Source organism: Lissotriton helveticus, chromosome 8 (genome assembly GCF_964261635.1).
Source record: "Lissotriton helveticus chromosome 8, aLisHel1.1, whole genome shotgun sequence".
Taxonomy (NCBI): domain Eukaryota; kingdom Metazoa; phylum Chordata; class Amphibia; order Caudata; family Salamandridae; genus Lissotriton; species Lissotriton helveticus.
This window is the reverse complement of record NC_136069.1, coordinates 148,321,865-148,335,559: the sequence shown is the minus strand read 5'-3', so window position 1 is coordinate 148,335,559 and position 13,695 is coordinate 148,321,865.

Here is a 13,695-nt window from a genome sequence, read left to right as displayed (position 1 = left end):
ATAGTGGAAGGTACACTGCCGCTAGAAAGAATTGAACTTTACGAACCAGATGAGCTATTGTTCGTGGCAAAGGATGTCACTCAGAAGGCTAGGACTGCTCATGAGAAACTCTCAGAATTAGCGAACAAATATGAGGTGGATTTAACAAAGACAAAGGCTTTGCAGGGGGGCCATAGGTTACAGTACTCAGATCAAGACCTGGAAGAAAAGAGGGTGATCGGGTTAAAAACCCATATCAGGGAGCTGATCATGGGAATCCGAACATGGTCCAACTTGGAGCGATGGGAGGAAAGGTGGTAAAAAAAAAAGACTGTTAGGCGGAGTGTTATTGGGACACCCCCGGGAGGAGGGTTGATGCATGCCGAAGCGTACCCTTTGAGGGAGGTGGCCCATGGGGGATATGTACATGTACCCTGGAGCAGGGGAGATCTGGCTGCCTTTACTAACACTTTCCCAAAGTTGCGAGAGAGCCCAGTGGAATGGTACAAGCAGGTAGAGAGGTTCGTTAAAATCTCAAAGGTGCTGTGGATTGATTTAAACACACTGTTTGACATTGTGGTTCCAAGTGATTTGTGGATAGCGTGCAAAGTCAGTGTCGAATGGCCCACAGCGGAGCCAGAGCGAGATACAGCCACAAATGGGCCGTCACCTAGGGTAATGGCAAAGTACGAGCAGGCGATCACGTGGCTGAATACTAAGGTACCACCAGAGGACATAGACTGGGTAAAAATAGATCGGACTAGGCAGGAACCGAAAGAGACGGTGCATGAGTACTATGAGAGGCTATTGCTGATTTTTAAACAGTACAGCGTATTAGATGTGATGGATCCAGAAGATATGGGACAGTTCGTATCCAAGTTCGTGCTGGGATTGAGGCCTGATATCTGCCTCATGATACAGCAACATTTGATCTGTTGGCAAAACAAGCCCTTAGATGAGATTCTGAGGTATGCGAGGTACTGCAGTGATGAGATAGACTCGAAGACAAAGAAGCTTAATGATAAACTGATGTTAGTCCAGATGCAAGCGGGAGGACAGGGCCAGTCAGGCAATGGCACCATGGGTAGGAAGACAGGGGGACAGAAAAAAGTCAACGAAGAAGGTCCGAGACCTAGGATAGATATAGCGACTCTGAAAAAGACGACCAAGTGCCATCAGTGTCATGAGGTCGGGCATTGGAGACGTGAGTGCCCCCATAATCCGGACAATCAGGTGCAGGAGGAGGAGGAGGAGGAGGAAGTCGAAGCCCCTCCAATACGGAAGGTGACAGCGACTAAGCCTCAAATGACAAAAGGGGGGACATCGGCCCCTAGGGCTCCGGTTCCTCAACCACCTAAGATTTCAGCAGGGAACAAGGTTTACAGGCAGATGCCCTTCATAGTCGAGGGAGATGAGCACTATTTCTTTGATCCAGTGTCAGGGCGGTGCCTGAATGGGGAGGAAGACTGTACCCTTGGAGCAGTGCTGGAGGTTGATCAGAGGGGACCCTTTGTAGAGGCTGACGTAGACGGGCACCCCACTACTTTCTTGGTCGACACTGGTGCTTCCAGATCTACTGTGCGGTCTGCGGTAGTCCCAAACTTGCCCCTTTCAGGACAGACTATACAAGTGGTAGGAGAAGCGAACAGAAGGATGACAAATCCCCTGACCGAGCCAGTCCCGGTAAAGATAGGAAGTTTCAGAGATAGACACCAATTTGTAGTGTGCGATTCCAGTCCCGTATGCTTGCTGGGAAGAGATCTTTTGTGTAAACTTAATTGCACCATTTACTGTACCCCCAAGGGAGTAGAATTGCAGACTAATGATGACGATGACGATTTTAAAGTTGCAAACACGCACATGTGCATTGAATTGTACCCTGCCATAACGGTGGAAGAACTTCCCTGGGATTTGAGAGATTCAGTCTCACCGGAGGTATGGGACTTTACGGGGGAAGAGATAGGACTGATTAAAGGTGTAGAACCTGTCAGAATCCAAGTGAAACAGAATGCTGACTTTCCTAGAACACCACAGTACAAGCTGACTCCAGAGACATTGGAAGGAATAAAACCCGTGATTGAGTCCATGATTAGACAGGGGATTCTGAAGGAGGTTATGGGCAGTCCCTGTAACTCTCCGATAATGGGCTTGCAAAAGCCAAGTGGGAAGTTCAGGATAGTGCAGGACCTACGAAAAATTAACAACATAGTCGTCCCATGTTGTCCAGTGGTACCGAATCCATCAGTAATACTGTTTCAGATACCGTTCCAAGCTGAGTGGTTTTCTGTGATTGATTTGTGTCAAGCTTTCTTTTCCATCCCACTGCATGAGGAAAGCCAATTTCTTTTTGCGTTCAAAATAGAGAGTCGCGTATTAACATGGTGCCGTATCCCTCAGGGGTATACAGAGAGCCCATCGATCTTTAATCAGTTGCTGAAAAGGAATCTCGAGAGTCTGGTACTGCCACAGAACTCAGTTCTTGTACAGTACATAGACGACCTCCTTGTTGCGTCAGACTCCGAAGATGCTTGTAGGATCGACACCATCGCCTTGTTGAACCATTTGGGAGAGAATGGACACAAGGTATCACCTAACAAGTTACAGTACTGCCTGCAAGAAGTGCAGTATCTGGGTCACAGAATAGAGCAGGGAAAGAGTAAGGTGTCGCCTGACAGAATTGAAAGGATCATGAGAATGACTGTGCCCTCGACCCAAAGAGAGGTTAGAATGTTCCTGGGCATGGTTGGCTACTGCCGACAATGGATTGCAAACTTTTCCCTGAAAGCGAAACCCTTGCAGAAACTGACGCACAAGGATGTGGTTGATCCGGTACCATGGGACACAGATTGTATGATGGCTTTTCTTGAGCTGAGAGAGAAGACTTGTGTCGTGCTCCGGCTCTGGGGATGCCAGATTACCACAAATCATTTGCATTATTCTGCTGCGAGAGGGAAGGATGTGCTTTAGCTGTTTTAGTGCAAGATCATGGAGGAGTCCGTAGACCAGTTGCCTACTTTTCGGCTACCTTAGACCCAGTAGCCGCAGCGTTGCCCGGATGTCTCAAATCCGTAGCTGCAACAGGTGTCAGCATTGAAAGATGTGAAAGCATAGTGATGGGATATCCACTGACAGTGCATGTACCTCATTCTGTGGAATTGTTGATGACCAGGACCAGGACGCAGCACTTGACCAACAATAGGCTCACACGCTACGAGCAGGTTATACTTGCTGCGGAGAATGTGACCCTCAGGAGGTGCTCTGTCTTGAATCCTGCCACTTTGTTGCCATTACCAAATGATATAGATGATGATTGGGAAGACCATGATTGTCTTGATGTAACTGAATTGTGCACCAAACCTAGGCCGGATATTGTTGATGTGCCATTGACAGACCCCGATGAAATTTATTTTGTCGATGGCTCATGCATAAGAGACAATACTGGTCAGTTGAGAGCAGCATTTGCTGTCTGTACTATTTCTGGAATAATTGAAGCAGCCTGCCTGGAAGGAGTACACTCCGCGCATGTGGCTGAGATCATTGCGTTGACGCGTGCCTGTCTGGCAGCCAACGGAATTCGGATTACCATCTTCACCGACAGCCAATATGGATTTGGGGTGGTTCATGACTTCGGTCAGTTGTGGTCCCAGCGGGGTTACATGACGTCATCGGGCTCCCCAATCAGGAATGGCGAGTTCGTCAGGTTATTGCTGGAGGCCTTGCAAGGTCCTGCCGCAATAGCTGTGGTAAAATGTACAGCTCACACCAGGGGCACGGACTTTGTGACAATGGGGAATCGTTATGCTGATGAAGTTGCACGCTATTGTGCAGAGCAGGGATACTCCTTTACTGAACAACACATTGAGGGACCTAGGGAAAGAACTGAACTAAGCATGATGCTTGAGGTGGCAGATACCTGGGAAGAGTTGAGAGACATGCAAGGTCAGACGTCAGATTATGAGAAAAAGGTGTGGGAATCGGCTGGTTGTGTCAAGGGAGATTTGGACATGTGGGTTTCAGCTGATGGAAGAGCTGTGTTGCCGAATGAGCTGGTGAGTGCGATGGCACGACAGATACCTGGTCCTGTGCATCTAGGAAGGGACGCGATGTTGCGTGTGTTCAGACAGACATGGTACAACCCTAAGTTTAGACAGGCTGCGGAAGCAGTATGTCAGAGATGCGTAACGTGTCAACAGATAAATGTTGGGAAAAGGACACCAGTTACACTGAGTCACATTGGAAGGTCCGGCGGACCTTTTTACAGGATGCAAATAGATTTCATTGAAATGCCGAAGTGTAACAGCCTTAGGTATGTCTTGGTGATTGTGTGTGTGTTCTCCAGATGGGTTGAGGCATATCCCACTCGTAGGTGCGATACACACACGGTAGCAAAACTGTTGTTGAGGGAATTGGTGCCACGATTCGGGGTTCCGACCTCTCTGGAATCGGACAGAGGAAAACATTTTAATAGCGAAATTGTGAAGATGCTCTGCTCTGCTCTGAACATTGATCAAAGACTGCATTGTAGCTACCGTCCAGAGGCTTCTGGCATGGTAGAGCAGATCAATGGTACCCCAAAAGCCCGAATGGCAAAGGTGTGCTCATCCACGTCCCTGAAGTGGCCCGATTCACTGCCATTGGTATTAATGAGTATGCGTAGTACCCCGGATAGGAGGACAGGGTTCTCTCCTCATGAGATCCTAATGGGGAGGGCTATGAGACTGCCATCTATTCCTACAACTGCCTTGCTGAATCTCACAGATGACCTGATTCTTGATTATTGCAGGGGACTATCTGATGTCATCCGTTCTGTGTCCCTTCAGGTGCAGGCTGCTGAAGTTCCGGCTGCTAGCGACCTTTGTCACGACCTGTGCCCGGGTGACTGGGTCTTTGTAAGGAAGCATGTGAGGAAGAGCTGCCTGGATGTACGCTGGAGAGGACCTTTCCAGGTGATACTCGTAACCACTACGGCTGTGAAGTGTGGCGGATTGCCGAATTGGGTCCACGCATCTCACACCCGACGAGCTCCAGCACCTGAAGAAGGAACAGCTCCTCTCGTGGATGAAAACAATAACGAAGAAGAGGATCCGAAAGAGGGAACAAGTCAAGCTGTGGGGGTGCCAGTAGAAGTTGGGAACTCCCCTGATCAAGCTGTGTATGATCACGACGACAGTGATACTGAATCCGCCCCAGAAGACGGGAGTGGCGGAGAAGGTGATCAGAGTACAGAAGAATCGGATGGGGAAGACGAACAGGGAGTGCAAACAAGAGGCCGGCGAGCAAGAGGTGCAGAAGCTCATTGGCCAGAAAGACGGAGGCGAATGAATGTGAGATTGGCTTCCGAAAGAGAACTTGCCCCTGTGTCCGAAGAGTCCGATTTGGAAGGGGAAAACGAAGGAGCTGCGCAGAGTGGTCTGAGAAGGTCAAGGAGGGTGCGAGTACCGTGCCAAAGATATGCCACTCCAGAGTGGACCTATCCTTTCACAAATGTTAGGATTGCCAATGCCAGGGGTCCTGAGGTCCGGGAGGGTGAGGTCAGTGGAAGTGACCAGCACAATCCCCAATGTTAAGCTGCAAGTAGTGCTGTTGATACCTGGACTTGAAATTGAAGGTATCCTGACACTCACCATTCCTAATCCCCCTCTCCTAAGCAAGATACGTGATTTACTCCTGGAAAGACTGGTATTTTCTACCTTTGTTCCGGACATGCCAGCCTATGATGTAGTTGTGCTTCGCATGGAACTTTTGGATTATGTGTTGCAGGCAATCGGATCAAGTATAATCATAGACTATTAAGAGCCGTGAACTGAACCTTGAACTTTTGAATTTGATTGACTTTGTGCTTTGTTTTGAAAAGAACTTTGGAAAAAAACTGTTGTGAATAGCTGTTAAAACTAGCCTAGAGCCGAGTGGAAGAAGAAGAAATTTAGGGACTTTCCACAGAGGACGGAGAAGGGTTAGGGCTGTCTGAAAAGAAGAACTGAAACAAGAACTTCTGTTGCCAGGTGTGGTTCAAGAAACTCAAGAAACAAAGAAAAGAGACTTTGGGTGCTTTCCGAGAACGAACAGCTTGAGCCGAGACCATGGCGCCTGGAAACCCGAATCGTAGAGCCAAGTGCATAGTAGGCACCCTTTTAGCAGGAGTGATTCTCCTTATAGTTATAGTAGTTTCAGTTTCCTATTTTGCACCACACGAACAAGTAGAGAAGGCTGAGGGGACACAGGCACCTGACACCCCTAGTCAGAAGGAAGAAAGAGAAAGAAGAGAAAAGGCATTACTGGCTGCAGAAAGTCACAGGTTACATACAGATCTGTCTAAAGGAAATTTTGGGCAGAACGCATATGCAAAGCTGCTGTATGAATACATTGATGCAATGGATGCGAAAGACTGTTATGTGTGTATGCAATTGCCAGCTTCAGTAGATGAGGGTATTAGATACCATCACCTTCCGTTGACATATGGAATTTCATGTAGTTTGTTGATTAGCATATTGTATGGTAGAAATCATTTTGAATATTATTTTTCAAATTATGATGCTGTGTTACCAGAAGTCCCAAATTACAAGCATTTGAATAAGTGGGACTATTATAAATCAGAAGACAGACTGGGATATTTTTTCATTCCCACACAAGAGCTAGACACCCCGTATGCACATCGACACAATTTGACTTGCTCATTGTCAGAGGTGGAAAAGAAGTTCATTGAGCAGGTAGAAGACAGATACACGAAGCAAAAACAGTTGCGAGATTCAGGACAAGGAAAGGTAGATTGGACCGAAGAAGAGAAGAAGCACAAATCAAGAGGGAGTTATGGTCCAATAGCTCTAGATGAAGTACAGAAGGGGAAGTTGTGCCTTCACCGCCCACAGACTTATTATGAGAATGTGTATGTAGGTCATACCACGTGTGAACACACCTTTACGTTAGAGTACTATACGAAAGACTTCTTGAAGAGCGTGGTGCAGGTGATCCCTACTGTATATTTTGTCTGTGGAAAGAATGCGTATGTGAGATTGCCAGAGAAGTGGTATGGAACGTGTTATCTAGCAATTATATTTCCCAAGATTTACCATACTGAGGATTTTGCTCTCTTGGAGGGAGGGTCCCAAAGAAGGGTAAAGCGAGGAGAGAGTGCTGGAGCAATCATTGGAGATGTGTTTGGAGCAGCGATACCTATGTTGGGAGTCATTTTGAATGACATCAAGATAAGGCGGTTAGCAACTGTGGTGGATGAACTGTCAACGAATACAGCCAAGTCATTAGTGTTGGTCGAGGGTGAGATGTTGTCGATAAGGACAATGGTTTTACAGAACCGTCTTGCCTTAGACGTCATCCTAGCAAAAGAGGGCGGAGTCTGCAAACGTTTGAAGATTCAGGAATGCTGCACTTATATACCAGACAACTCTAAGGATCTGGAGACATATATAAGCAACATTACTGCTATCCATTATGAGATTGAGGACTTGACCCAAGAGAATGCATGGGAGACCGTTGGCAAGGGATTTGGAAAGGTTGGAAACTGGTTTGCCAACCTAGGAAAGGGTTTCCTTGGGTTTGTACTGAGACCCCTCCTCATAGCAGTGGCATGTGTGATTGCTTTGTGGGGTTTAGTGAGGTTGTACAAATGGTACAAGTCGAACAGATTGGCAAGATCAATGAGAGTGCAAGAGATGCAAATGGAAAGGCTGCAAGACAATCAGTACCGCAGCTTGAGAGCACTGGAGATGCCCAAGAGGGGAAAAATGGCCACAAGCGCTGTTTAGGTTAGTTCTTACCCTGGGGATGATATGAGGGTGGTGATGACACGGGTCATCAAAGGGGGGAACTGAGAGAGCGCCATTTAAAGTGAAATTTGTAGGGGTGCAGCATATGTACAAGTAGTCAGCACCCGCATATGTAGAGGCCTGTTAATCATGTTTAGATGCAAATGTATGAGAGAGTACTAAAGTAAATTGGTATCAGAAATTGTGCAGGGCCAACGTTACAAAGTGCAATACGTGCTTGCTGAAAACAGATGCTTTTAAAATGAAATCTTCTTCTTATGCAACGTGTGTTTAACAATGCAATTGAACTTGAGATTCGCTTTATATGAAACGTTACGGTCCACTTACCATATATATATTGATTTGCTTAAAGTAGAAAATGCATTTGCTGTTTAAGGTTGGAGGCCTAGCGAGCTGAGAAGGAGGAATGCAATGTAAAGCGTTGGGCCTATAAAACAAGCAGTGGCTTAGTTCCTATTGGTGTAGGCTTGTTGGAGAATGCCTAGCTTGACATATAACTGTAGAAATGATTTATAACTGACCTTTATAAAATGTTGCAATATCCGTAGACTGTGAGCTGCTTACGTATATTCCTTTGCAGGCGCCTCATCGAGCAGATAGTAGAGTAGAAGGGCCCATTGTGTGTGTATGTTAGGATTCTAGACCCAGACATGGAGGAGTAGACCCGGAATTCAGGGAGGCAACTTGAAAGGATGAAGAGCCTGAAACCCAAGGACGGCCGAACGGACGAGGATGGATCCACGCCATATGGAATTTTACAGACCCCAACGCCTTCTAGAGGGGCGTTCCTATAGGCGTGTCATTAACATTGTGGGGTTTCGTATTAGGGGCAGCACCCCGAGGGTGGAGACAGAGCAGATGGCTGAGGAGCTAGAGAGAGCGGTCGCATGGGCAAGGAGCTTAGCAGCAATGATGGAAATTCTAGTCTAAGAGAGAAGGTGGCGAACTTCTTAGGAAGTCACCACGGCTGACACCTTTCGGTTAGGTTGGACTATTGCTGAGTAGGGATGTCATCTAGCATAGAGTAGGGACAGACTAATCTGAATTTATGTCTTATATCTTGATGAGTACCAGAACTCAAGTCATAGCTATTCTGTTTAGTTTAATGATTCTGGAATTGATTCTCGTTCTGTTCATTAGCCGGTTGAGACTTTTCCGTAGGATTATGTTTGTATTAGTACCTGTTTACCTTCTGAACCTCTTGCTGAGGTGCCTGTCTCTCCAGTTATTTTTGGTTATGTAATAAACCTTTTAAACTCAGTCTTTAGTCAGTGGTTCTTTGGGGGAAGTAATTTGGCCTGTCGGAAATTGAACTGTTTAGTGTGAGTAGATTACCTATTTTCTCTATGACAGGTAAAAAGGTCCAGTCGACCTGTGACGGGATTCTGGAGAATGGTAAGCAGACTCTAGAGGTGAAATCCCGCCTTTTCACAGGTTTGGCAGATGCCCATTATTACACATAGAATAAGAGCAACACCCAACACACGGCATTGTCATTTGAAACAGGAAAATGGAAGTGATGGCACAAACAATCCGTGGGGTAGAGCGCAAATAACTCTATGTAATATTGTGAAACGTCCAGTAAGTTTACACAATAACATGATGGTCTGTTAATTTTTAGGATAACAGTTTGGAAATGGATGAAAAAGAAAAGAAAAGCACCACAGACATCATTAAAAAAAACTGGCTCTGTGTCTGGGTCACAGGCTGAAACGTGTCGACCTTTCGTGACACACAAGCGGGTCTGATATCCCCTGCAGTGCCACGCTGTTTTTATTCTTAACACAGAGTAGCCTGATTAAAGAATTTTTTTTGCAAGCCCTGGAGTTAGTTTTAGAGCACTCTTTGTTACTCTGTCCTGCTGCCTTCAACATCCCTGGTTCCTCATTTGCGTATTTGGAATGCACTTCTTAGATTGAAAACTTCCCTGAGCTCCTCCCTCCTAGAGAGGGGGTTGTAGCCCATATCGTGACTAGGCCTCACAATATGAGGAGGTTCCCCAATGGTGAAGCATACCAACCTCAGGTGGGTGAGGGAAACCGTCCTATAAAAGGGAATCTCCTTTGTCATTGCAGGTGCAACTAACTGACTAATCCTATAGAGCCAAAGGTTCCTGTTTTGTGTTTCTCATCAATACATGTTATACCACCCTAGACCTGCAGGCGTTTGGTTGTCCAAAAACATGAGGGGTTGTGACTGAACTTTCAACTAAAACCACCACTTAAACATGTTGCACCTCTATATGTGCTAGCTCCAAAGAACAAATGCTAATCACAGTATCAGAATATTTAAACCAAAACCACTGAAGATGAACTATAAAGTGTTGACAAGGCACTAACAACGTTATAGGCCAGAAGTTCTTAACCTTTTGAGTTCTGTGACCCCACAGAATCATTAATGGAATTTGGGACCACCACTGAGGCATTATTGCCAGCCGCGGATCCCAGGCCTACGTAATTTCTATAATTTGAACCTCAAATAAATACACAAAAATACAAAAACAATTCTACACAAAAACAATATTAAAATATTGTGTTCAATTCACAATCAAATGTAGAAAAAGCTTTCACATTTTCTATTTTGCTTCTTTATTTGTATTCACTTTATTAATTCTAATTAATTAATTTTATTATTATTATTTAAATTTGGAACACAGTCGCGGATCCCCTGAAGAGGCTTTGTGGCCCCCCCTTTGGTCCGTGGACCACAGGTTAAGAACTAATGTTATAGGCTATTCACACGCCATTTATGCACCACAAACAAGTCTTACATACGGCAGTCACGGGCCGGATTCAACACATCAGTGCACTCGCATCAACATACTGCTGCCATTCAAGGGCACACCACATCATAAGCCACAGGAGAAATCCCCAGTCAAACCAACTCTCACCTAGTCATCAACCAATTTGCATAGACCCGCACCACAAGCAAACATATGGCCAGATACGTTCTCGTTTGGGATGTCCACAACCTTCACAAATGAAAAAAAGTAACTCTGTCTCTGGCCTCACAAGCACTGCTCTGCAGTAGCTCCAGAAGCTGCTCTCCTTGGCTGACACAAATCTCAGTGCACCAAGCCCAAAACTACTTCAGCATTCCTGGATTGTGTGTACACATAGTGCACATGTGCAGCAAACTTCCCTTCAGGTGCAGAGTGTGTGGGCAGTACAGTGAGCGTGATGGACACAGTTGGTTCACCAACAGTCATGATCACTACACTGTGCATGTGCTAAAGAGAACACACTTGTTTTTTTGCCCAAAAGTACCATACTCACAAATTAGATAAGCCAGCATAGTGCAACCAAGACCCCAACCACATTTGCCAAAAAACACACATATTTATGGATGCTCAGCAGCTCCAGGGAAAGCTCAGCTGTGGTCAAAGCAATATATAATGCGATCACTGCAGGGGAAAGACAGTGAAGGCACGTCAGTAACTCAGATGTTTATTTGCTAGTATCATCTCAAAAAAGGGAGGGACGTGGAGCTAATTATTAGGTCCAGCACCCGCTCTCCTTAAGTGTAACAGTTAATCACAGAAGAATACTATTCCTCAACAAAAAGGGAGGTGAGGAAAGAGAAGCTGTTGGGATAGAGGGGGCTGATCAACTGGATCGAGGCAATTACACTCACACTCCCAGATGGGTGTCATGCTTTATGATTGGGCAGCTCCTCATTGGGCCAGTGCTGCAATGCCCAATGGGCCCCTCGAGGGGGCTCTTTGCCAGAGATCTTTAAAGTTGAATGCCGTAATGATTAATGTAAGTTAGGATATCGCGAGTGTAGTGCGGGTGTAATTAGTGACAAAAATGTTCAAGAGTTATGGAAAAAAGTTTAATAAGGTGGTCCTGTTTCATGCCTTGCGTTGCTCAACCAGATCTTAGGCAATTCATCAGGACCAGAGAAGCAGCCATGGCCCGTGCAGGTATGAGCAGTGGGGCCGGGTTGGGGGGGGATTTCGACAGATGATGACGAGGTAAAATTAAATAAATAATTATCCGTCAAAATCCCTCCATCAGCCGGCCCCACCACTCTTACCTGTACGGGCCATGGCTGCAGAGAAATGACACCTAACCTACACCTGACTGGTAATGAAGACGTGATTTTAATGAATAAATGTACCCAAACTATATTTTGTGCCAACTATACCTGCTACGGTATAGGACATCAGAAGTCCAACCTGTAAAAGGAAAAGACAGCTAATCAAGGTTGTCACCACTGAGAGAATGGTTTGACACCTCTCTTAATATACATATTACGCCCTAATGTCAAGCTAAAAACATGCCATGGGTGACATGCCACCCGTAGTGAAATGTACACAAATATAAACAAACTAACAGGCAAGTGACCACATGTGGAAACACAACATAACGTTAATTCCACGTTTCCTACTTGGTTGCATTCCCAAATGCAGGTAATGGGGATCTTACCCTATTTGAGTGGAGTTTGTGCTTCTTAGGATTGAGCAGAGGACCGCGATATACTGCGCGAACAAACAGGTAGACATGGATATACCAGTTAGATGGTTTATGGTATTTTGGTAAAGAGAAACTCACATGAAGTTTTGTTTGTCAATACTCGCATTGTCCAAATAAGTAACTCACCTGTGACCTACCCTCCTCTGCCAGCTGGATGTAATGAGCCTGTCAGGGCGGGGGTTTATAAAGCATCTTTAAATTGTTATCAGGTGTGTGACATGCTGTGGGAAGCTGTCGGCCACTAGACCAGTTCTCGAAAAGAGGCTGCCATGTTGGGAGGGGCGGAGAGAAGCACCGGGGGCCTTGTCAAAATTGGCTAGTCAGCGGCAGCCATGTTTGTAATGTGGACGATGGTTGAGCGTGTTGGCGCTAAGCCTTCCGCGAAGTGCAAAAAAAAACTCTGCCACACTACGAGGATCTCCGTGAGCAGTAGAGTGCAATAGATAAATGCCGTTTGCGGTGATTTTCAGTGCCAGGTGCTTGTCCGAACTGTGCAATCATTGTGAACGGCACCATGCACAGCGCAAGCGGGAGCTGCTTCCTTTCTGCCTCTCGAGTAGATTTTTACATGGTTTACCAGAGGTTTCTGAAGTTCTGTGTGGAGATCGACCATAACCAGTTCCAGGTATTACCCTTTGGTCTCTCTGCCTCCCCTAGGGTGTTTACTAGAGTGTTAGCAGCCTTGGTTGGGCTGTTGCATGCTCAAGGTATCCTGTTATTTCTGTGCATGGATGACTGGTTGATATCTTCCTCTTCTTTCCTTAAGGCTCAATCACATACCTGGGAGGTCTGCCGACTCCTGCAGCAGTTTGGGTGGATTCTGGACTTGGAGAAGTCCCATCTGTGCCCCACTCAGGAACTGCAGTTCATTGGAGGGGTGTTTAACACCAAGCTGGGGAAAGTTTTCCTGTCGGAGCCTCGCAGACTGACTCGCAAGCTGAGGAATGTGTTGGTCTCTCCTCCTCCACGGCTCAGCAGTGGTTGCGTGTTCAAGGGTTGATGTTTGCAATCATAACGATTGTTCCTTGGGCTTGGTTGCATTGTACCCTCTGGGTCAGAATCATGTTCTGGGGTCCAGGGTCTCTGGATTATGAATAGTTGATTCCGCGCGTGTGGAAATTTCCCGGGACTTGTCCTGGTGGCTGGAGGATCAGAACCTCTTGCAGAGTTCTCCCTTTGTCTCTCAGGGTAGGTTGGTGTTGGCTACAGATGCCAGCGAGCTGGGTTTGGGAGCATTGTTGGCCCAGCAGTCTGTTCAAGGGATCCGGTCAGTCCAGGAGGCAGGAATGTCTTCGAATTGGAGGGAGTTGAAGCCAGTGCTGTTATCCGTGACTCATTTTCTTCCTTGAATCCTACAGCCGGATGTGCTGGTGAGGACGGACAACATTGTGGTGGTATGCTATGTCAACCACCAGGGGGGTGCCAATGTGGCTTCCCTGAACTTGTTAGTACAATAG